At 32.5% G+C, this 24,193-nt stretch overlaps 2 protein-coding genes across 4 annotated transcripts in view; one reads left to right on the top strand and one right to left on the bottom strand.

Annotated features, from left to right (window-relative positions):
- LOC142342273 (protein Dr1-like) overlaps positions 1–24,193 on the top strand; it is a 514,279-nt gene that overhangs the window by 197,313 nt on the left and 292,773 nt on the right. The gene's annotated exons all lie outside the window — the stretch shown is intronic.
- Positions 1–24,193, bottom strand: part of LOC142342853 (uncharacterized) — an 81,834-nt gene that overhangs the window by 55,661 nt on the left and 1,980 nt on the right. The window contains exon 1 of one of the 2 annotated variants that reach the window (XM_075394482.1): positions 2,383–3,692. The exons of the other annotated variant lie outside the window; for it this stretch is intronic. The gene's annotated coding sequence lies outside the window, so the exon portion shown is untranslated. Of the gene's footprint in view, positions 1–2,382; positions 3,693–24,193 lie in introns of those variants that run through there. 2 annotated transcript variants of the gene reach the window in all.

Raw genomic sequence — 24,193 nt, 5'->3', positions numbered from 1 at the left:
TCGGGAATTTTTTTAGTTAATGTAAAAAACAAATTACCTCAGAAAAATCTAAAAAATGTGTTTGAGCCCTAAAATAAAGTAAAATAGGCATAACTATGATTTAATCTGCAAACAAAATTTTTTCCGGGTTTTCATAACCTAAACAAAACAGTTTTATATATATATATATTTTTAAGAAAAAAACCTTAACTTGTATCAAGCAACCAAAAAATTAACGGTGGCTCTCTGTTGAACAATTTGCCTGCTCGTCTTGAATCAAACTGCAACTACTTTCAAAAGGTGCTGCGAATTATGCAATTTCACCTGGCTGAGCATTAAAAAACTTTCAGATAAAAACTGCAAATTTTTTCGCGATGGAAATGCATCAAACGTGTTGGATGTTAAAATACTTTGACGTTTGTTATTTTGAAATATCCTGAAAATAAATTTAAAAAATGTATTCAAATTTACTAATAGTTTTGGAATTACGATTAAAAAAATGTTTATTTTAAATTTTCAGTAGAATGGGCTTCATATGGAAATTAACTTAATATTTGCAGATTTTGTTAAAACTCAATATCAGTCTGAACCTTAAATACCACAATTGATTATCTAACTATCTGATTCTGAAAGCATTTTTGCGCTTCTAAAAGCTTTCTTTCAAAATATTAAAGCTTCATAATATTATTATAACACTCTACCTTGAGAAAGCATGCTACCTTGAAACATTGCACGACAACTCTCAGACGTTGATGGGCAACATACAGTCGGAGAGTTTTAAGTCATTCAAGCTTAGACGTTTTATTAATAACGAAAAAATCAATTTTTCTTTAACGCAGATTGGAAAAGTTTGGAGCACAAATTGTAAAAAATTTCAAAATATAAATTCAAACAATTGTAAATTTTGAATCATGAAACGTTTATGGAAATCCGAAACTGAAACACCTTATTTTGAGTTACTTGAAACGTCGGTTATCGAAGGTACCCGGAAAAATCATGACAATTTTTATTTAGAAAACCACATACTTTTTATGAGGATTTTGTTCAAGGTATGTCAGTAAATAAATTACATCTATAAATTGAATCGTTAATTTGACGTATCAACATTCCAAAGTTATCACAGACAATGTATTAAAATTTTTGCTAAATGAGTCTCAAGAAATGAACAACCCTGTGTGATAGGTTCTTCGTATTAAAAAATGAGCAGAAAAAGACAACAATATTCATAAAACATTCATTTTTTAACTAAAGAGAAACAACAATATTAAATTGTCACCAATGGAGGAGAGGCTAATATGATTTCAAAACTGGCAACTCTGCCAATAACAGTATTCATCTTTAAAAAATAAGAAATTCGATAACACGTTGAAAGTGACAAAAGCTGCCAGTGAAAATACTTTATGTGCTTCCGGCTCTCTAAAGATACCAGTCATTAATTTGAAAAGATTGTCCATCAGATAAACAATCCTTGCTCAGAGAAGCCGACTGTGTTGCTCCTCATCCCCCGATCAAGTGGGTTTGAACAATGAGTATTGAGCATCAGCTGGAAAAATTGTGATAATTGCACAGAGGCTGAAAAGTTTTTTTATACCTATCAAAAAGGACGTGGTCATGGTCTGTACACTAATTTAGTTAGTTCAAAGTCTAGATATGATTTAAGAGTTCTACGAGCAGTTAATAATTCTAACTAGCAATGTTTTGAATCCAAGGTCGTTCTAAATTTAAATATTTTCTCTGAAATTGTGTTTTGCGGCTAATAGTAACCACGAAAAAAAAAACTAGTGGATCCAAATTTTAATTAAAAACAACTAATTTTGAAAAATTCTGGTACTTCAAACATAACATTGATTTACTAAAACCAATTTCTTTCCTCTTAATAACTTTTTCCAAATTTAATTTCAAGGCGTATTCAAAGGCAAGTTTAATTTACAATTGTCGACAATTGGCTTGATTGTCGATTAACATTTTTCATGCAGAACAAACTTCTCCTCGATTTTTGTCTTTTCTTTAACTTCGACATCAGATTCTTTTCATGGACCAAATCAAAGAAAATTAATCAGTTTTTGGTTGATCAGAATCTGCTCAAGCGGAAAAAGCCTTGTTTTGAAAGTGCTGCCTCATCTAATGAAACATTTAGTGAATTTTTCGTGTTGGCAACATTTGTGATTTTTCTTTGAAAAATTAATACCAGAAAGAACTTCAATTTTTCATGTTTTTGTTTTCACAATTCAAAAAATGGCGGCTTTTATGCGTGGAAAAAACTTTTGTTCCCGCTCTTCTACAGTCTACACAAAAATATTGTCTATCATTATTGTTAAATAATAAAAAGAACTCTCCTGTAAATTAGGTAAGAAAGATGAATAATTAATATGGATAACAAAAATTGATCAGAAACTTCCTTACCTAAACCTGGTTTCCTAATCCTCAACCACCCCGACCCCAATATTTCGATTATCTCGGTGAGGTTTAGCGATGAGTTATCTTTTATGATATTGTAAGCCGTCACAAAAGTAATATCTATCTAAAAGCTGCGATTGTATTAAACCATGCCCGAAAATCAATAACTATTTAATAATTGATCAAAGCAAAACCACCAGGTTAAGCAAAATGGAAGGTTGCTTTTGAAAGGAGCAAAAATTTTTAAGGAGATGTTTTAATGAAAAATGATGGATTTACGGTCCATTTGGAACAGAACTGAATAAAAGAATTTTTCACTTGCTGTTCACGTATTGTTCACGAAAGGGGGGAATAAATTAGTCGTATCGACGGCTTGATTCAAAATCAATTCTGTCTAATTTAATTTTCAAGGTGTTCAAACAAAACTGCTCTGGGGTATAAATGAATGAATATAACCAGATAATTTCACGTTACCACTCCTTCGTTAAATTAAGAAAACCCCGCATGACGCGTGAAAAATAATTGGGTTCAATACCAAAACTGCGGCGAAAAATTGAACCTTTGAAGGGAAAAGTTAATTCCTTTAAGTACATTAAGAGGTTTTTGCTCAGGCGATGTATGCAATTCTGTTATTAAAAAGCGCGTTTTTGTCTATTAATAATTTAGAAAAGATGCTTTGTTTATTTCTCCATAGTGGTGTCTCCTGTGAAACCAATTAAAGTGCGCCCAAGAAAGCTTCAATAGCAATTTAAGGTAGAAAATTGTTAAATTTTATTTGAATGGAAACGTAAAATGTTAGGCTGATGATAAAAAAATTTGAGTTTTAATGTTTATTTGACAAGTTAATGGGAGTGTATTATTGGCAATTTGTTTATTGGCAATTTGTTGACAGCATTAATTGCTATGTTTTTTGAATGCTTCTAACAGGGAGTCACAGAGAAAAAGTTATTTCATCTCTTATTTTGTGGCCTTATAAAAAGTGAGCTACGCTACTGGGATCAAAATAAAAAAAGTTTGACCATTGGACAAAAATTGGCAGCTAGCTAACTCTTGATAGTCAGGTCAATTATATGCAAGAATTAGGCCTACAAAATTCAAACAGGAAACAATCTAAACTGCTGTTTAATTTGGATGTCGAATTACGCCCCTTCATTGTCAATGCTCCGTTTTCTACAATGAAAAACTGAAACAAACCTAATTCTCTCTTTGATTCGAAAAATTGAATCTGCGAGGTCGCATCTTGAATCTTAAATGAATGCGATAAAAGTGTGTTTTGTCTGTATTTAACGGTACGCGTGACGTCTCATTTAGTGACAAAAAACTGTCTTCAAATGAGTGCACTTGAAAAAACAACTCGAAAACAAAGGTACTCTGGCCAAAAGCGGCATAGGTGATCCTCAAATTGCATCAACGGAAGCAGATTGAACAAATCTGTTCGAAGCCAAAGGATGGCCTTGAAACAATACGTGTCAATTTTGATCACATTAGGTTTTTTCTTGAAAAAAATTTAAAACCAACCAGGACCTACACAGCAAACAGCACAGATGATATTCCTATTTCAAAACAATATGTTTTGCCAGGACTGATTTTTTCAGTTCATCAGCTCTATCACGAGTATAACCAACCTACAACGCAGTATTTGCAAATGCAATTGAAAGCATTTTTTCAACTTCACCAGGACAAAAAACCTTAATGATCCTGCATGCATTAATCTGAGCGTATTGGAATCATGATTCCAACTATTGGTTATAAAATGGCTCATGAGAAAGCAGAGACAACGCGGCCTCAAATGTCATCAATTTCATCTGCGCCTGAATTCCATGACACCCAATAGTGCTCTACGCAAATAGGTTGCGTTTTAGCAGCATAAAAAAGATTGATAAAAAGTGACCCAACCTCTGTATTTTATGCCTTAGTTTGAACTTGTTAGGTCTAAGAGTTTGCCGAGAAAATTTTTTGACAGGACAGGTAATCAGGCTCGTGAGTAACCCAGTGTCCAAAATAGCGTCCTGTTTTGAGACTATTATTATTATTATTAATTTTATGACTTCAAAGATATGTCACTTGGGAATTATGCCCCGAAGTCATAGTTTAGGATTAGCACAACAATTTTCACACAGACAAATATAAGTCCGAATACAGCTGATCTTTTCAGTCGAGCGTATATTAACGCAAATGCACATGAGGTTGATCAGTTTATCTTCTAAGTTTTCTTGTTTAAAGAAGATTTGTTGAATAACAGTGACTTTGAACACAGTTCTGTAACAAAAATTCTGCCTCTCTATCTCATGATTCCCTCTGGAAGAAAAAGATTTTCTTCTTCTGCCGCTATTACTTATTTTAACCTGCTTCAAACAATCAACGTCGTACTACCCTTCGACAATATTATTAAACAAAAGGAGGTCTTTTAGCACTTTATGATAAAACTGTAGTAATAAATTTGATTCTAGGAAAGCATCCTTACATCTCATGCTTCCGATGATCCCTCTAAAAACTTTTCTGTTGAAGTTTTCAGTAACTGCAAAACTAGTCTTTCAGAGTTCCCAACATACTGAAGGAAATAATAGCGAAGGAATAATTTTCCTCCGTTAAAAATGATTTTTAGATTTACAATAAAAAAATGACAAACCAATCGCTTTTAATAAGAAGAAGGCATAGGCTGATTTTCCATTTATTTGTCGAAAATGTTTGTTCCAGTTTGGTTTTATCTATAACAAGTCCTACATCTTTAACAATATTTTCGCGCTCAAGGCTTCGCCCGTTCATATTTAAAAAATTCCAACTGTCATGTGCTTGTTTTTGCCGAATTGATACTGGCAAATTGACCACTTTTTCAAATTGAGCCAAATATGATTTTGAACACTCCCGTCGTTCAGCGTATCCAGATCATCTTGAAGTTGCTTGAGCTAATTATTTTTTTTGTTTCCGATTGAAATAACTTTAAAATTATCACCAAATAATAGAGCAATTGATAAAATACCACAGTTGGTAGGTCGTTCATGTAGACAAGAAACAGGAGCACGCCCAATAGTGAGAATTGTGATACCTCAGACGTTATCGTTATGACGGAGGACTCAAATGCGTATTTTTTGCTTTTTTTAGATAACTTTGAATAAGTTCGAAAATCTTTTGGAGATTGGAATTAATAACAATATTACAACATTTCAGAAGAATGGCGTGCTTAATTATATAAAAAGCCCTGGAAAAATCAATTGCAAATTTGCACTGTCACAGACTTTTTTTTAGGTCTGAAGCCGTATTGACAAGTAGGTAAATGAGATGAAAAGAAAAGGGGGCGAACATAAACTTATTACACGGTTTTCAGTGTCAGAGGTCTTCAATTCGACACGTCGTTTTTTTGCGATCTTTGTAAACTGGACTAATTGTTCCTGTTTTCCACATGGAAGAAAATTTCCAGCGCTATTTTATTTTGATAAACAAGTTTTTTTTTAAAAAAAGGTGAAATTGTTTTCCAGCATTTCTTGTATACGATAGGTGGTACTGAAATATCACCTCTGCTTTTGGAGCTCTCTAGTACGCGCAACTCATTCTTAATTATCAGTTTCATTAATTCGATGACAAATCTTGGCTAATTAATGTTTTGCTGTTGATTCAAAATATTTATACTCGTTTTCGGTCACCACTGTTGCAATGTAACTGTTATATAATTGAGCATTGTCGAGGTCGTTTATTGCTTTCATCTTAAAACTTTTAGATTTCTATTATTATTGGTAAATTATCTCTCAAGAGTCTCCTCAGGTACTCACCAATTTGATTTTTGTGTTCTCTTCATTAAGTGCTTATTTTTTGCAAATAGATGACACTTTATGTTGACTCAATGAAAAAAAGAGTTTTGCAATTTTTAAAGACGTTGACAAATTTTTTAACCCAATAAGCTTTTCGGATGCAATCTCTTTGCTCACCAAAACAGTTGGAAGATGAGTCTGTGGTTGTCCAACTAATCTTAGAGTGACCAGTTTCTTCAAGTTGATCCAAAGAACTGAATAGTTTTTCCAGTTGCCCACATGAAGTGTGTGGGCGTCCCCAAGGTTTTTTAGTGAATTTGTATAATTCACTTTTGTTCTCTTATCAAAATCATTTAGGTCTCCAGGAGGCAACCGTCCACAGATTCCAGCTCACGAAACAGACTTTGCATATATACGTTTTTTATGAAAAAGTTTCCGAAATACATTTTTGTATGCATTGAGACTATTATTCAGATGCCATGACTGTATAGTCAATTTCGTCTCAAACCGAGTACTTCTTCTATACTTGACAACAATGCCCGAACAAACGCATGCATCGGTGTATCAACTGCTACACAGAACTTATTGCTAATAATTTTTTTGTAATGTACCCGGTTTTTGAAATTGTTGAAAAAAACAAAATGAAATTATTTTCCACTGTTTTAACGCCTAACTTTGTTGAAAGCATTTCCGAAGTCTTTTTGATTTATAAGTTTTTTAAAAGCTGATCACGAAACTACTTCCGCTCAACCTTTTGCTCAAACTCCGCTTTCAAGAGTAACGAACAAAGCAAATGCTTCATTGCCAGCTCCCTTGACTAGTGCTTGACTCTCATTCTTTCTCAAGATTTAGCCAATCTTTAAAAGACGGTCCGTATTAATTTTTGTCAATTTACGGACCGTCTTTAAAAGACGGTCAGTATTAATTTTTGTCAATTTTTTTGTAATGTACCCGGTTTTTGAAATTGTTGAAAAAAACAAAATGAAATTATTTTCCACTATTTCAACGCCTAACTTTGCTGAAAGCATTTCCGAAGTCTATTTGATTTATAAGTTTTTTAAAAGTGGTTGAAATATTTTTTGTAAGTTATAACAGATCACGAAACTGCTTCCGCTCAACCTTTGCTCAAACTCCGCTTTCAAGAGTAACGAAAAAACCAAATGCTTCATTGCCAGCTCCCTTGACTAGTGCTTGACTCTCATTCTTTCTCAAGATTTAGCCAATCTTTAAAAGACGGTCCGTATTATTTTTTGTCAATTTACGGACCGTCTTTAAAAGACGGTCCGTATTAGTTTTTGTCAATTTTTTTGTAATGTACCCGGTTTTTGAAATTGTTGAAAAAAACAAAATGAAATTATTTTCCACTATTTTAACGCCTAACTTTGTTGAAAGCATTTCCGAAGTCTATTTGATTTATAAGTTTTTTAAAAGTTGTTGAAATATTTTTTGTAAGTTATAACAGATCACGAAACTGCTTCCGCTCAACCTTTTGCTCAAACTCCGCTTTCAAGAGTAACGAAAAAACCAAATGCTTCATTGCCAGCTCCCTTGACTAGTGCTTGACTCTCATTCTTTCTCAAGATTTAGCCAATCTTTAAAAGACGGTCCATATTAATTGTTGTCAATTTTCCAGTTAGGCCGTCGTTGAAGCATTAAAATGACTTGAGCTACTTTTTGGGGTGACCGAACCCCTGGATACGGATACCTTGAAGATCCGGCCTGTGGTTTGAGGAATTTTTTTTTGGCAGCTGTTTAACTTTTGAATAACTCTACCAAAGAAAAACATTGAAGCCATTTTAACCGTTCAAACAAGAAACCCATGGCCAGGCAATAGCCTGCAGCGATCAAAAAGAGGTCGGAAAAATTTTGTATTTAATTCAAATAAGAAGCGCTAAAAATATGATTTTTCGGAGTTCTGGCTGTTAAAGTATACAGATGAGTTTTGAGAAGTTCTTTCTTTCTTTTTCTCACCTCGACCGTTGATCAAGTGTTATACTGTCATAAAGAAATTGTAAATTAAAACATATTGTAATGAAGGAAACTGAAATGAATTTTTAAATATGTCAGATTTGTTGTCTGTTTTTTGGCGATGATGGAGAAGATGCACTGTTCAAGTGACTGTTTCGTACCCATTTTTAACCCAGCTCAAAAAAAATGCGCTAAAAATAAATGTCTTGCCATTAAATTAATCATACCTCTGTTCATTTATACTCATTTTGTTTCTGTATAATTATCTTCCAAATTTTCAAAATTTGGCCAAATTATCTCCTAATGATATACATTGAGTAGTAATAGTTCATGAATAACTTGATCTGACTATTGTATGCTACAGAGGAAAAATCTGTAATATACTTCATTAAGCTACTAAAATGATCTAAATGCAACCATACAGACTTTAATTTTCTTTGTAAGATTTCTGTTTTGTTTTGATTAAGCTCTTTTAACTGGCAGAACTTTTAGCAAGGACTTTCACATTAGCAGCTGCAGCAAGCTTGGAATTTTATTAAAATAGAGTAACGTAGTTTCTAAATGTTAATCCTACTTGACATATGTCAGCAGTACGTTTGGTTGCAATCACCCACCTGTCCTTGTCATAAATCAATCTAAGACATTATCTACAGTGAAGCTATAAAGAGTGTTTATAAATGAACTTTTGACAGTCATAACAATTTCAACAATTTGAAAGGTTTTAGTACCTAAATTCGTACCATTAAAACTACAGAATTTACTTCTAGGTGCTAAAAACGAAGAGCAACAGTAATGATAAGTGCTTCAATAATTGCACAACGCTCTCTCAATAATTTTCTTTGAGTTGACCAAATCAAGTTATGATCAGACCTACTTGATTGCATAGTTGTTTTCTGCATTTCAATTTATTTAGTGACCTCGAAAACGCATGATAGGCTGATGAAAGGCAGACTCAAATGCACATAGGTTAGATCAAAGACTAATTTGAACTCAATCTGACTAATTTGAACTCACTTGGAAAATAATTTAATAGTTATGCAGAAAACTTACGAATTTACATCACCTGGGAAAGAACAATAAAATGTGCTTGTCAACAGATGTTTGCGGATGAATAATTTTATTTTCAAATCCATATGTTCTACGAAGACAAAAAATAGCGACCATTATCAAAAAAATCAATTATTGTACATGAAGACTTTTCGACAATTGCATCGTAAGCAACGACACAAGCCGTTTATGATAGAAACGTCGCGCCATTATTGACAGGATGGAGACACAAAAAAGAGGCTCGGTAAAGTGCGATCGCACATAAGGTTTCAACCCTGCTCATCCACAAATAATTGTCTACCAAATGAGGAACAGATAGAAAGCCCAAAAATTATTTTTGGGAAATCCAAAAAACCCAAAAAAAAGCCAAAAAAACACAACCATTTTTCCAAAAAAAAAGTGTATGAACAAAAATATAGCCTCCAAAGCAAATAGCTCAGTGGAGTAAATAACGATATATTAGATTGATGAGACATGCCAATGCTAAGAAAGCGAGTTAAGGCGAACAGCAAAATCAAACAACAAAAACAAACATTAATTACATCAAAAAATTTATGTCCGCTTTAAAAACAAAACTTAATAACAAAGTCAACATACCGTCAGATAAAACGGAAACTAAACAAAATAACTTATAAATTACCTGAAAAGATAATCTATATCTTTCAGGGCTTCAACTTGTTCAGATGTGCCTTGTTTTGAACGCCAATGATGTGAAATGAGAACTGCCAAAAATGTGATAATGTGACGAAACTAGAAAACGTGAAAAACTGGCAAACATCTAAACATAAAAAAACTGAACTCTAGTATCAAAGCTAGTAATCAAAAACTTCAGGCTTCAAACAGCAACAGTTATAAAATTTTAAATCAGTAGAAAGAAGAAGCATTCTTTCTTTGCTGACACTAAGCTACAGGTTGGCCAAATTAAGAAAAAAAGGAGGAAAGTTCATTAAGCTTTTATTTAATTAAAAATCAAATATTTTCAAAACCAAAAAAAGCTTTCAAGTAAAAAACTAAATGCATTAGTTTGTAGCTGCATAGGAAGCCAATCGGACCTATCACTGCTGAGCTTTGGTTTCGTATGTTTTCTTCTTTAATTAATATAAAAAAACGTTTTTTTGAAAAAAAAAAGACCGATTGATTACAATCGGAATACTATTTGTATCGTAACAGTTAGACCTTAGACAGTTTTAATGCTGTTTGCTCATTAGGAACTCATAATTTTTATATTGTTATCGATATAGATAACTTATTAGTTAGAAATTCAAAAATAAATTCTGCGTTCTTCGATAATCAACGAGTAAGGTTAGCAGAAAACGGCAAAGTTTTAATTACAGAGCACTCTCAACAGAAGTTGAAGTAGAAATATCCCTCTTTTGAGTAAAAAAAAAGGTTGTATTAGTGTTGTCTGGGGTTGTAATTCCAGCAAACTTAATGAAAGTCGACTAAAGAAGCTTATTTCGTGCTGTTTTTGATGAAAAAGTCAGATTTTTGAATTAATTAGCCGAATTTTTGGCAAAAAAGTTAAATCAAAAATATCAACCTTACTTTTTGTCCTTAAAGATAAAATCAGCAACACTATTCTTAAAAATTTTAACAAATTTTAGCAAAATTAACAAAATTTTTACGAAAATTCCGGAAAATGTGAATAAAAACATCTGAATTCACTCTACCTTCCTCAGAAGTTCAAACCTCGATAACTCCCTGTAAAAAACGAAAATAAAAAAATTTTTTGAATCCATATTCTACATTGGACGAGCTTTCTATTGATACCAGTCTCAACTCTCTACGATGACGATATCGATCGGCGAAAATTATCTGAACAAAAAAAACCATTTGAGTATATAGTTCCTCCCCCTCAAGAGGGGTCGGAACAAAAAGATTGGGATTTCAAACAGATTATTAGCATGATCACATATAGGTATACTACATAAATTAAATTTGACAAACTCATCTCTAGTGCATTTCACCTACCTAAAACCAAGGAAAGCATGCAATATAATACGTATTTAGTTACAAAAACCAATATATAGTTTTAGTGCTGGAAAATTGTTTATGTACATTTGATGAAAAGTTGTTATCAATTACTCACTTTCGCTCCATAGACATGAGCAAATTTTTCCGAGAGATCTTTCTCTAAAATTTAATTAACTTAAAAAATACATGGACAGTAAACTGTCAAAGTTGACAGATAACCGTCTGAAATAAAGCCTAATGTATTAATGAGATGTTAGTATTAAGATTGCTCACTCTTTTAAATTAGACAATTAGACTTACGTTCATTAGTAGATGCAGCTGAAAAAATATTGTTCTTATATATGCAAAATTTGATTATGGATGTTTAAAAATAGCTAAATCCGTGAGGAATTTTATAGTTGACATAAAAATATTCTGTCAAATAATATATCAAAAATATCTTGTTTTGGTAAAGTGAGTTAATTCTCAAAAATAGCAAACCCCATGTATTAGGATTGTCAAGTGCACTCGCGTAGCTGGTAAAGCTTGGTATATAGTTGGCGGTTACCTTCTAAAATGCCAAAAAAAGAACCATGACGCATTGATAAAAATATCTACTTCGGTCATAAAAGAAACAAAGAGGCCCAGTAATGTAATATCGTACATAATATTTCGACCCCGCTTATCCACATTTTTGGCATAATTGTCTACCAAATGCGGAACAGATGAAAAGCCCGAAAATTCAAGTAATTTAAAAAAAATTGGTGTATGAACAAAACTATCACCTCCAAAGCAAACAACTCAGCGGAGTAAAAAATGCTGCATTAGACTGATGAAATCCGCAATTATTAAGAAAGCGAGTGAAGACGAAGAGCAAAAACAAACAACAACAACAACAAACATTAATTTCATCCAACACTTTATGTCCATTTAAAAAAAACTAAAAACAAAGTCAAAATAGCGTCAGATAAAACTGAAACTAAACAAAATAACTTGTTATTCAATAGAAAAGATTTCGCACCAGTTCACAATAAAGCTCGGTAACAATCAGATAAAATAGAACAAAAACAGCTAAATTACAAAATTCGCATATATTTTTAAAAACATTTTATTTCAAAGTAATGAGAAATAATAGATATCAACTGAAAACATCCAACAGACTTATGATCACCTCTGCTTTTGTATGAGGGCATTAAAGACTGTCAATACTCCATTTTGTATTCGGTGACAGAAAGAACAACAAAAAAAACCACCAATTAAAATTCAATTAAAATATGCGAGAAAGCGCTGTCGAAGCGGTAAAGCAATTTTGTGCCCCTCAAAACATGTTTGATTGCGCTTTTTTGATTGCCAATAATGTGGTTCATGACTTTTCATTAATGAGACACGATTACAAGTAGAAAACAAAAACAAATGTCAAAACTAAAAAAATGATATTTTTGAATTTTTCGAAACAAATTATTTTCGAGGTCATTAAATCCATTAGCTACAAAATGAAAAATTGAACATGTTCATTTATTTGTCCGAATGAAGTTCTTGAGAACCGTAAATACTCAGGATATGTCTTACGTCAACAAAAAGAACGTCAAATATGACAAAAGTCTAAAATTAGTTCTTTTTTCGTTGCGAAAAACCCATCTCGAAGCCCAAAAAGTCAGAACGAATTCTTTCAAAACATTTGATTCTGTACTTTTGCTATATGCTTTGACGCCAATAATGTCATATATGAATTGTAATTATCAAGATTAGGTAACAAAAGACAATAAAAAGAACGAAAATGAGACGTTAAAAAGTGTTGTTTTTTTTTTAAAAAAAAATTTTCAAAGTTATAAAAGCCATCAGCTATCTACAAAAATCAAAGTATCAGCTGAAATCTTTTTCCATTAAAAAGGTTTCATTCGATCAAAAAGAAAAAGTGACAACGAAGACAAATTTTAAAATTTCGGTCGTCGAAAAATTTTTTCGAGAAAGTGGTGTTTTATTTAGAACGCCAATAATGTGATATGCCAACTGTCAACAAACAACAACAACAACAAACATTAATTTCATCCAACACTTTATGTCCATTTAAAAAAAACTAAAAACAAAGTCAAAATAGCGTCAGATAAAACTGAAACTAAACAAAATAACTTGTTATTCAATAGAAAAGATTTCGCACCAGATTTCGCACTGGTTGTGTCAGAGACAGAAAACCTTAACTTAAATCGTAAAACCGCGATAGGCATTAAATTTTATTTCAGTAGAAAAAAAATTCTTTCTTTGTTGACACTGAGCAACAAATTGATCAAATTATGAAAAACTAATGGCAAAAATCAATAAGCTATTGTGTGATTAAAAGACAAATGTTTTTAAAAGTCAAACGACCATAAACTTTTGAGTAAAAAAACTTGATACGTTTGATTTGGAGCTGCCTAGGAAGCCAGTTGGACCTATCACCAATGAGCTTTGATTTGATTTGTTCTGTTCTTCAATTAAAAAAACAGATCGAATTTTTTTTAAAAAAAGACCGTCAGATTACAATCCCAATTATTTTTTGACTGTAACAGTCCCAATTAGGTCCAAAACTGGCCTTGCTAGTGCTGTTAGACCATTACGAACACTTAATTTTTTTCAATTTTTATAGATATAGATAAATTGCTAGTTAAAAAATCAAAACTAAATGCTGCGTTTTTGATAATCATTGAGTAAAGTTAGCAAAAACGGCAAAATTTTAAATACTTTTAATGGAAATGGAGGTAGGAGTAGCACTTTCGAGTTCCCAAGGATTGTGTTAGTGGTTTGCGCGTGTGCACTACCGACAAATTTAATCAGAGGACTAAATCACTTTATTTCGTGCCATTTTTGATGACAAATGGCTGATTTTTGAAATATTTAGCCATAATTTTTGCTAAAAAAATAAATCAAAATAATCAACAATACTTTTTTCTCCTAAAAAAAATCAGCAACATTCTCAACAACTATTCTGAACAATTTTAACATATTTCAGCAAAATTGACGAAATTTCAGGCAAATGTGAATAAAAATAACGCAAATCGGTCTTTTTAATTATGCCACTCACAACTCTCTACCATGAATATATCGATCTGTCAAAATTGACTGAACAAAAAAACCATTTAACCCATTTGAGTATATAGCCCCCCTTCAAGAGTGGTCGGAACAGTAGCAATCTAATAACGTCTTCTCTAATTGTAAGGCAATTGAACAATTATGGGCACCCTTATCAGAATGACTTTTAAGATTATTTTGATTTACAGAAAATCAGAAGTAAGTTAGCACCCCTAATTTGACGAAATAAGATACGTGCGTTCTTTTTCCAATTTGAGAAATTTTAAGAGCATGCTTTACCCAGTCAAAAAATGATTCAGATTTAGTCGTAAAAACTTTTCTGCACAATAAAGCATGCTCTTAATATTTCTCAAATTGAAATAAAAAGGCAGGTATCTTAATTCGTAAAATTAGGGGTGCTAACTTATTTCTGATATTCAGTATATTTTAATCAACGAAACGTTAAGAATTACATTTCCAGTTTTTTGGTTAAAAAAGCGGTTGTGTGAATTGTTTGTTGACTGACAACTGGTCATCCCGAGAAAGTTTTCTTGCATAACAAATGTTAATACTTAGACCTTTTTTATAAAACATCCAATTATGCATAAAAATCTTACTTCATTGGTTTTACTTGTTGTCAGTATTTGGTGTTAATCGTTTTTCAGTATTCTCTCTTTTCTTTCCCAACATCAGCTCAACGACTCCAGCTACCAATTTTTCTCTTAGCAAATGTAAATTATCAAAACCACGTTGTTTTTAATAGCTCATCGTAGCTTTTTCATTAAAAAATATACACCAAAAACTTTGGAATGAAAATGCTTTGCAACATTTTTTTTGTACTGAAAATTGCCATATTGAAGTAGCCAGCGCGAGTTCAGTTTTCAATCTGGTAAGAGTTGGGTTATTTTGTGATGTTTGCCATTATTTTTAAACATCAATGCACACGGAAAAGTTACACAGAATAGTGAAGCTATTATTTTTTATCGCGGTGGTGGCGCAATTAGAGATCTTACGTCTGGCTGGTTCATTATTCGGAAAGTTATAAAAACAAAGAAAGGAGCACGTAATGAAGTAGCCTGCATTGTATTTATATTGATCGCAGAAGTGTTTTCTATAAATAGCTCTCACTATTTTGAACAATCCCGTCTGGCACCTTAAAACACACTGGCACGCGTCACTTTGTGCCAGTTGTCTGTGTTGATTTGAAAAATTTACAAACTTTTTAAAGAATACAAATAAATTCTGTCATCTGTTTGTTCTTTGAAAAGTGTCTCTTTTTCTGCTCCTTCTGTTGTGCTCGACGTTGACATGTACATTTAACAGCGTGATACTGTCTTTCATTTATCAACACAAATAGTGGTTGGTGAAAATTGGCAAACGGGTCTATTTGAAAGGCACAGACGGTCACATAGTGACGCAATGTCTGTAACTCAATTGATAATCAGTTTTTTATCACTCATTCCACGGCCAAAATTTCCTATTTCGTTATCTGGCCATTACAAACATATACATACATACAAACAAACAAACATAACTCACACACACACGCACGCACACTTAAACACAAACATCACACACACATACACACACTCATGCACACACACACACGCACACACACACACATATATATATATATATATATATATATATATATATATATATATATATATATATATATATATATATATATATGTATATATATGCCAAAAACTTTGGAATGACAAATATTTTGCAAAATTTCTTTTGTACTGAAAAATTTCGGATGCTATATTGAAGTAGCCAGTTCAATTTTCAATCTGCTAAGAGTTGGGTTTTTTTGCAATGTTTGGCATTATATTCAATTGTCAAAGCACATGGAAAACTTTTACATACACACAAACACAGACACACGCGCACGCGTTTTGTTCACACTAAGCAGTAGTAATCAGACTGTCTTTGAAAAAGAATATTATCGTGGACAGTTGATTTCAGTTGTTCAAAAATGAATTCTTTATTGTTTCTACATTTTTCAAAATGGGTTATACATATATTCTGAATTGATTAAATTGAATTAAAATTCTGTCGTCACCATTGGATAGAAAAAAAACTTGCAAGGCGACTGAAGCTTTATTTAAAAAGGAGAAGAAAAGGAACACTTTTTAATTCTTACTTTTTACTTTGAGTTCAAGCTCTTTTTAAAAACGTTCAGTACAACCAAAATAATGTAGGACTTAGTAAACTCTCAATAACAGATCTTCCATATTATAGAATGATTGATTCAAGGGAAACATTATTGAAATATTACTTTAATTTTTTTGAAATAAGAAGTAAATTAATTTTTTTAAAACAAAAATTGCTTAATTTTGTGTAATCCACTGGATACTCTCGCCAAATTTGAAACACATATCGCCCATTGAATTTATGGTCAATTAAACTGAAAATTTGCAGGATTGCCCTAACAAGAGAAACCCGAAAAATTTGAGACACGGCAAAGAGAAAATTTTCGGAGAAGGAACTGTAAAATTTTTGATTTTATTTTCTGTGGAATGTATTGAATTTACTTTCAAATGTAAATTGAAAAATTAGACTGCTATTTTGGTCAAAATAATTGTGATGAAGTTGATCGTAAAATTTTTCTTTCGATCTCAGACACAATTTTTTTTATGAGAAAGTAGAATATTGTGTTTGCTGACTTTGTTAGCTTGTTGCTTAATTCTTATTTTTAATTCGATTACAAAATGAGAAGATTGAATACTTATGGCACAATCCGAAAAATAGAAAACAAAAAACAAGAGCATTTGACCGATCAAGAAAAAAAGGTTCTTTCTCAAATCATTGCTTGCAGTCTCAATTGTTTCTATATCAATTAGCAGTCATTTTGTGTACAAGTTTCAAACGTGTTTACATTTTATTTGTTCTACAAATAAAAACTTGCTAATTCTTCTGGTGAGGAAAAGGTTATAATTCCTGAATAGTTTCTAAATTGCTTGAAAATGGCTTCCAGAACATTGTTTCCCGGTTAATTAACAATTCAGTTTGAGTAAAAGAAAACTGAAATGATCCCTTTTCGGAATTGTGCAACAAAAATCACAGAACAATTCTTAAAGAAAAAGACGATAGGAATTTTTTTAAACTGTTCTCCGTTTTAGTCAACGGATATTCGGCTCACTATGATTGATAATTTTGCCAATTGAGCTGATCGAGATAATAGATTACGAAAACGTCACTGCTTCAGTTAGAAAAACCTTAAAAAATAAAAACAGGATGTCCTTGAAAAACTCGAACTCGTACAAAACTCAAAATTGTCCAAGTATATTATAAAGGAATATTTGTACTTGAAAATAAGTTAAATCCCATAAGAACAACTTTTGACATAATCTTCATCTTTGGTTTCCTTTTGATTTCTTAAGCTAATAATAAACATCATCATTTTTTGCGGTCGTTTTTTTGAGCGGTTGAAGTTCGCAGGAATTAGTTTTGCTCATAACTGTTTCGAAAAGCGTAGTTTTCTTCCCTCCTCATTGCTCTTGTTGAATTTCAAGAGTCTGTGTTATAGATTTTTGAATAAATGACAATGCATGTTGCTTTACATCTACTAAAATTATATGAAATATAGTAAAGATTTAAAAAATTTCTGAATATTTCAGTTTTAATATAAGTATTTTTCTAGATTCCTCCGGAAAAATGCTTCAACTTGAGCTGCTCAAATTTGTTTGTCAACAAATTTTTTCCTCTAGGAACAAAGGGATGTTTTGTTAAGCTTCAGACTTATGTTGGAACGTTTTGTGCTAAGGAAAGTCTCGCACGAGCGATCTTGTTCTTTACAACTTTGAAGCTTGTGCTTTTGCACTTCAAAAAGCAGAGAAACAACATAGATCGAATTAAAATTAAAACCATCAACTAAAATTAAACTTTCAATTTCATCCTTTGAACGAAAAACAATAATGCTTTTAAAATCTGAACTAAAATAACAAACTTTTATGAAGCACTGTGTTTGTTCTACTTGATTATTCAATAAGGTATTTCACGAATTATGAAAAATATATCCCCCTGAAATTTTGAGATAAGCTTTTCTCGAAATTAGCGAAAGATTACCTCAAAAGGAACTAAAGCCCCGTTCAGAAAACTTGTCATGCTTCTGACAGACATAGCTTTTATTTTGAAATTGCTTCTAAGAAGATATAACTGTAAATGCGCGAGTTGGATTTCAATACAAATAAGGATTTGAAAGATTTAGCAACAGTGAGCTGTCGTAAATTCCAGACAGATCTTTTATCGGTGGATTAGTACCGTCAAATTTGTCCCGGCATGTGAAATAGATAAGGCACTTGTTATTCATGACTTGAATACAAGTTTCTTGAGAAGAACGAAATCCTGAATTTGCATAACGATGCAGTCCATCTCGAAACTAATCTAAATTTAATTGACTTATTTTATTCACATGCCAACAACTCGCACTATAAACCACGTGTTCTTTTTTTTTGGGGGGGGGGGGTATTGGTAAGGCTAAAGCCATCAAAAATAGGTTGACCCTATTACGCCCACAAAGTAGGTTGAACATTTCCTTTACGGACGCCCCCAAAAATCTGAAATTAGTTTTCTTCATTTTCCAACTGTGCAATTATCTCTCTATGGAACGTATATTTTGAGGTGGGGCTAACTGAGGGCATCAACCTGGTGTTAGACTTTAATACAAAATGGATCTTGTGACCCCTGGAGCAATGTGATATTACCTAATGGAAATGAGGGGGAGTTTTTTCACACTTCCGGGCATTTTTTTCATCCTATGAAAAAAATTATTTGTCATAACACGCTGTGAAAAAAATTATGCCAAGTTTTTGTCGATTATAGCGTCTGTAACCTAATTAATGGAGCAAGCTGATACCATTCATATACACCAATAGACGGGCTAAAAATTGTCAATTGTTGAGCATCCGTGATTCTAACCTTGGGGCTATGGGTCCTCTTTATTCACTGTTATTTATTCACAATAAATAACCTCAAGATTGTGGTGTTTTTTATATTTGGCATGATTTGTTTGAGAAAGATTCTAGGCTTGTCTGCATGGAATTTTCCAATCTGTGTTTATAGCAGCTACTGACGGTGTTGATGCTCCTTTATTGAATTCGGTAAGGCAAGAAGATTAAATACTGTTGGAATCAATTTATCATAAAATAAATGCGGTGGAGTAATTAAAATTTCAAAGAAGGACAAACTTTGAAATTGTTAGAAAAACGAGTTCAACAGAATTTTACGGAACATCAATTTTATGGTTATTATGTCAACTGGCGCTCGATAAAAGCAGTTTAGAATAAACCAGATTAAACCCTTTTTTCATAACTTTGCACTACAGTTCGTTAAAATGAGGTTTCGGAACCTATCACATGTCAAAGTAATTGGTATATGGTATTTGGGAGCAAAAGGATCCAGCACGACTAGCCACGCTTAACTGCAGTGTCCTAAAAGACTCCTTCAGACAGTTTACCGGCTGTTTCTAATTCCATTTTAATGTTCCAATCAAAATGAAAATTTCATTAAGTGCGAAGTTTATATAATCTAAGGCGGCGAACAAAACGTGGGTCTAAATCTTTGGAAATTGCTTAAATAAAAGACATGAAAACTTAAATTAGAGATTTTGGACTGACTTTCCAATTTTTGTTGCTTAGTAATGAATAAGGGTCGTCGATTCAACAAGAAAAGTTTGGCTAAAAATGTAATCAACTTTTAAAAATAAAAAAAAACGTTTTTCAGGTGCGCAAATGAGGTGTGGTTGAAGGGCAATTTTTCAACACGAGAGTTCATTGAACAACAAGAAATATTAGGCCAGTTTTACTCTGGCTAACTATTATAACTATCTGATTCCTAAATCCCTTACATCAGTACCATTAATTTTTCCCCACTGAGACGCAAGGACATCAAAACAGAAAACAACAGAAAATTTGTTTTTTTTTTGAAAATCGCATTCTCTTAGTTTTAATGCAGTTTTAGGGAAAACTAAAATTTGTGTTTGCTTTTGTCTAATTTTGAAATTTGTTTTTTGCTCAACTCTTTTGGGCCAATTGAATGTTTTGTGACTGTTGAACCATACTTGCAGTTGGATAAAAAAAGTACAAGACATTGGAACATTTCAGTAAAAAAAAACGGCTAAAACTTTTACTTGTACTGATAAATAGCAATAATTTGAATGTCAAACTTCAATGATTTGTTGGAGGATGGAAGATTTTTTTGAGTGTCTGCAGCAGGTCAGGTTTGTATACGATGAAACAAAAAGTGACAATAAAAAGACTATTAAATAGTGTTTAACATATTTCATTTATCAAAAAGCCCATAGGTGACTTGAAATCAATTTTAAAAAAATTTTCTTGATTCCAACTGATTACTGGTTGAAACTTTCACATAAGTATCTTCGTTTGACCCATATAGGCTTCTTTTGACGAAATATGTTGGAATTTAGCCGTCTTTTTAACATTAAAAACTGATATGTGCTTTTTCATTGTTTTCTTTTCATTGATCTTTTGTGTCATCCAGGGGCATATTTTATTTGAGGTTATCACTTTTGTTTGGTTTGTACAATTTTTCCAGGAAAAATTTAACAAATTGGCAGCAGCAAAATGAGTCGTTTGGCAAACTTCTTTCACGATGACAATATTTTTCTATTGCAGCTTTTTTCTGTGGTTTTTTAACAGATGTCATCGTTTTCTTTTAAACAATGACTGGTGAGAACCTCTGGATGATAACTGCCGAAGTCGATATAGCTGAAATATGGTAGTTCCAAAACTTGGTAGTTGAACAAGTTATTTTTAAAATAGTTACGCGCTAACGTCAACGTAGAAAAATTGTGGCTTCCTAATTTTGATTGTACAAAACTTCCGCATTTTTGCCTGTACATACAACTCCAGTAGACAAGTGCAAACAACTCATAAACTTAGTATCAGCTGAACAAATAGGGAATTCAGGAATTCAATATGAAAGAAAAAATCAACAAATGAATATTTTTAGATACTCGGGCACAAAAAGGTGCCTCTGTTGAACACGAGAACAGAGGTTAAAAGTCCAAACCGTACGTGCAGTTCCAATTTAAACTACGATATTGTATTTGCAATTATTTGCAAACTTATGTGAGAGGATATTTTTTATATGAAATTGTGTTAAGCCAGTAATTTGTTATGAACAATTTATTTTAATTTGACTAGGGAGGTGTTGTTGGTGATTATTTGTCTATATAATGATTTGAATCACAAAATTCCTCCAATTTTTAATTTTTTTAAAGAGGACAACAATGTATTAATTAAAGATGCAAAAACGAAACCACACGTGGTTTTAAAGTAAAATAAAATGGAAGCACGATCGATGTAGAATACTGAAACCATAATAGTTGTAACATAATACTTTTATTATCATAATTAGAGGGAAATATGTGTTTTTTCAGGGAATTTGGTCCTTGAAACAAATGAGCCAACGAAGGATGAGTTAAGGATTAAGGTAAACCCTTGTTTGTGAAACATCATTTTGTTTTAAAAAAGTCATTAACAAAAGAAAGAGTAGGATTATTAAAAAATTCTTTCTTGCATGGAGGCTTTTACTGCAGTGGGCTTGCTGATTAGATTTCATAATCCTCAGAGAGGGTTATTCAGTAGTCAATTATAGCTAACATTTGCCTAAAAAAATTGTTTGCTTCGTATATATATAGGTCAAATTTTTGTAAGTGCTCTTAAATTATGATGCTCATGAGAAATTTGATCACGAAAAGTGATTAACTCATGGTCAAAAATAATATTTATTTCACTCATTTTCAGTTGCAGAGAAACAACGCGCGAACTTGATAAGTTATCATGGAAATAAAGAAAAAATAGGCGATAAATCAGAACCAAATGAACGAGAAATAAAGCCAACCAAAAACATCTTGTTAGATGCGGCTTGCAAGACTCTTGTTGGATTACACATAATCATACCACAGTCTTGCATAATTCTTTCATAGAAGACTCTTGCTAGATAACCGTCTATCTTGCAACATTCTCTGAGATCAAGCTTTTTTAAGGAAAAAAAAGAAGTTAATGCTGATATTAGAGCAACTCTTTGCTCAGTATGTTGATTCTATGTCAACACCATTATAGTGAGAGTAAAGTTTTGGGCCTTTGTGGGTTGCTACCCCTCAATCTCTTAATTGACTGCAATCCTGTGCTTTCCACTGAGCCAACTGGTCCACATTGCGAGAGCCTTAATTTGCTCTCTAACATTGACCTATCATTTCAAGCTCCATCTTATGATCACAAACTTACTTACTAAAGTGCATACTCTAACATATCCCCTTAAGTTGTGCATTATATCTCCTCACTTTAAACTTCTGGTTTGAGCGTTATGCTGGGCCCATAATCTATCAGAGCAAATCTTTGCACGATATGTTGACTCTATGTCAGCACGATTATAGTGAGAGTAAAGTTTGGGACCTTTGTGGGTTGTGACCCCTCAATCTCTGAATTGATTGCAATCCTGTGCTTTCCACTGAGCCACCTGGTCCACATTGTGAGAGTCTTACTATGCTATCTGACATTGACCTATCATTTCAAGCTCCATCTTATGATCACAACTTTTTTCTAAAAAGCATACTCTAACACAGCCCCTTAAGTTGTGCATTATATCTCCTCACTTTCAACTTCTGGTGAGAGCGCTATGCTGGGCCCATAATCTATTAGAGCAACTCTTTGCTCGGTATGTTGACTCTATGTCAGCACCATTATAGTGAGAGTAAAGTTTGGCAGCTTTGTGGGTTGCGACCCCTCAATCTCTTAAATGATTGCAATCCTGTGCTTTCCACTGAGCCAACTGGTCCACATTGCGAGAGTCTTACTATGCTCTCTTACATTGACCTATCATTTCAAGCTCCATCTTATGACCACAACTTACTTACTAAAGAGCATACTCTAACACACCCCATTAAGTTGTGCATTATATCTCCTCACTTTCAACTTCTGGTTAGAGCGCTATGCTGGGCCCATAATCTATTAGAGCAACTCTTTGCTCGGTATGTTGACTCTATGTCAGCACCATTATGGTAATAGTAAAGTTTGGTTCCTTTGTGGGTTGCGACCCCTCAATCTCTTGGTTGATTGCAATCCTGTGCACTCCACTGAAGTCCGCAGAGCGAGAGTCTTACTATTCTCTCTTATATTGAGCGGTCATTTCAAGCTCCATTTTAAGAACTTAACTTACCTACTAGAGTGCATGCTCTAATAACTGATAAAGAATATGTTGGTTTCATTTAAAAGAGTTAATGTCAGAGCGACGTCAATTTGTTTCACCGCAGTTATCACACTCCAGCTTTTCTAGCGCAAAAAAGATATAACTTTACCATAAATTTTAGTTTTGATTCCACACAAATTCTTGTGCAGATCATCAATTTTAACAATTTTGAAATGTTTTAAATTCATTAGTTTTTTTATAATGTTTCAATTGTATATATTAAGAGCCCACTTTGGTGTTGTGGGAGGACTTTTTCAGAAAGTTTTTTGTGTGTTTTAGTTATCGCCAATCGAAACTATTTTTGCATTAAGAAATGTGTCCTTCCACTAAACAGGCCATAAAGCGTCGAAAAATTCAGAAGGTTTTCGAAATTTTTTTGATAAGTTATCGGGGTTCAAATTTCGAAAAATAGCCGCAAATTGTTGCAGTTTTTTTCATTTTTTTTACCTTAGGTAAGCTTTGTTACTATGGGCGTCAAAATTTAACATAAAATTTCATCCGAAGGCTTTTTTGATAATTCAAAATGTATATAGAAAATATTAAGATTTCTTCAATCTACAGAGCAAATTGCTGCTAAATTCGCAATTTTAGATAATATTTTCACTCTCAAAGTATTTTATTTTCTTAGCGGCACCCTTGAAACTGTAAATTTAGTTTAGTTGAATAAATTTTTTTTCTTCTAGTAATATTGTTTTCAATTATTCGAAAATTAATTCTTTCCCCTGACTGTAATTAATCAAAATAGTTTTAGCATTAATAGGATACCGCGAAGTTAAATTTTATAAAAACGACTTTTAAACTATTTTTGGAATGAACGATTACTTAATTTCGAAAAATTT

This window comes from Convolutriloba macropyga, chromosome 7 (assembly GCF_964194025.1).
Source record: "Convolutriloba macropyga chromosome 7, txConMacr16.3, whole genome shotgun sequence".
NCBI classification, from domain to species: Eukaryota; Metazoa; Xenacoelomorpha; order Acoela; family Convolutidae; genus Convolutriloba; species Convolutriloba macropyga.
Note: the sequence above shows the minus strand (reverse complement) of the source record. Positions and strands in the feature narration are given on the sequence as shown.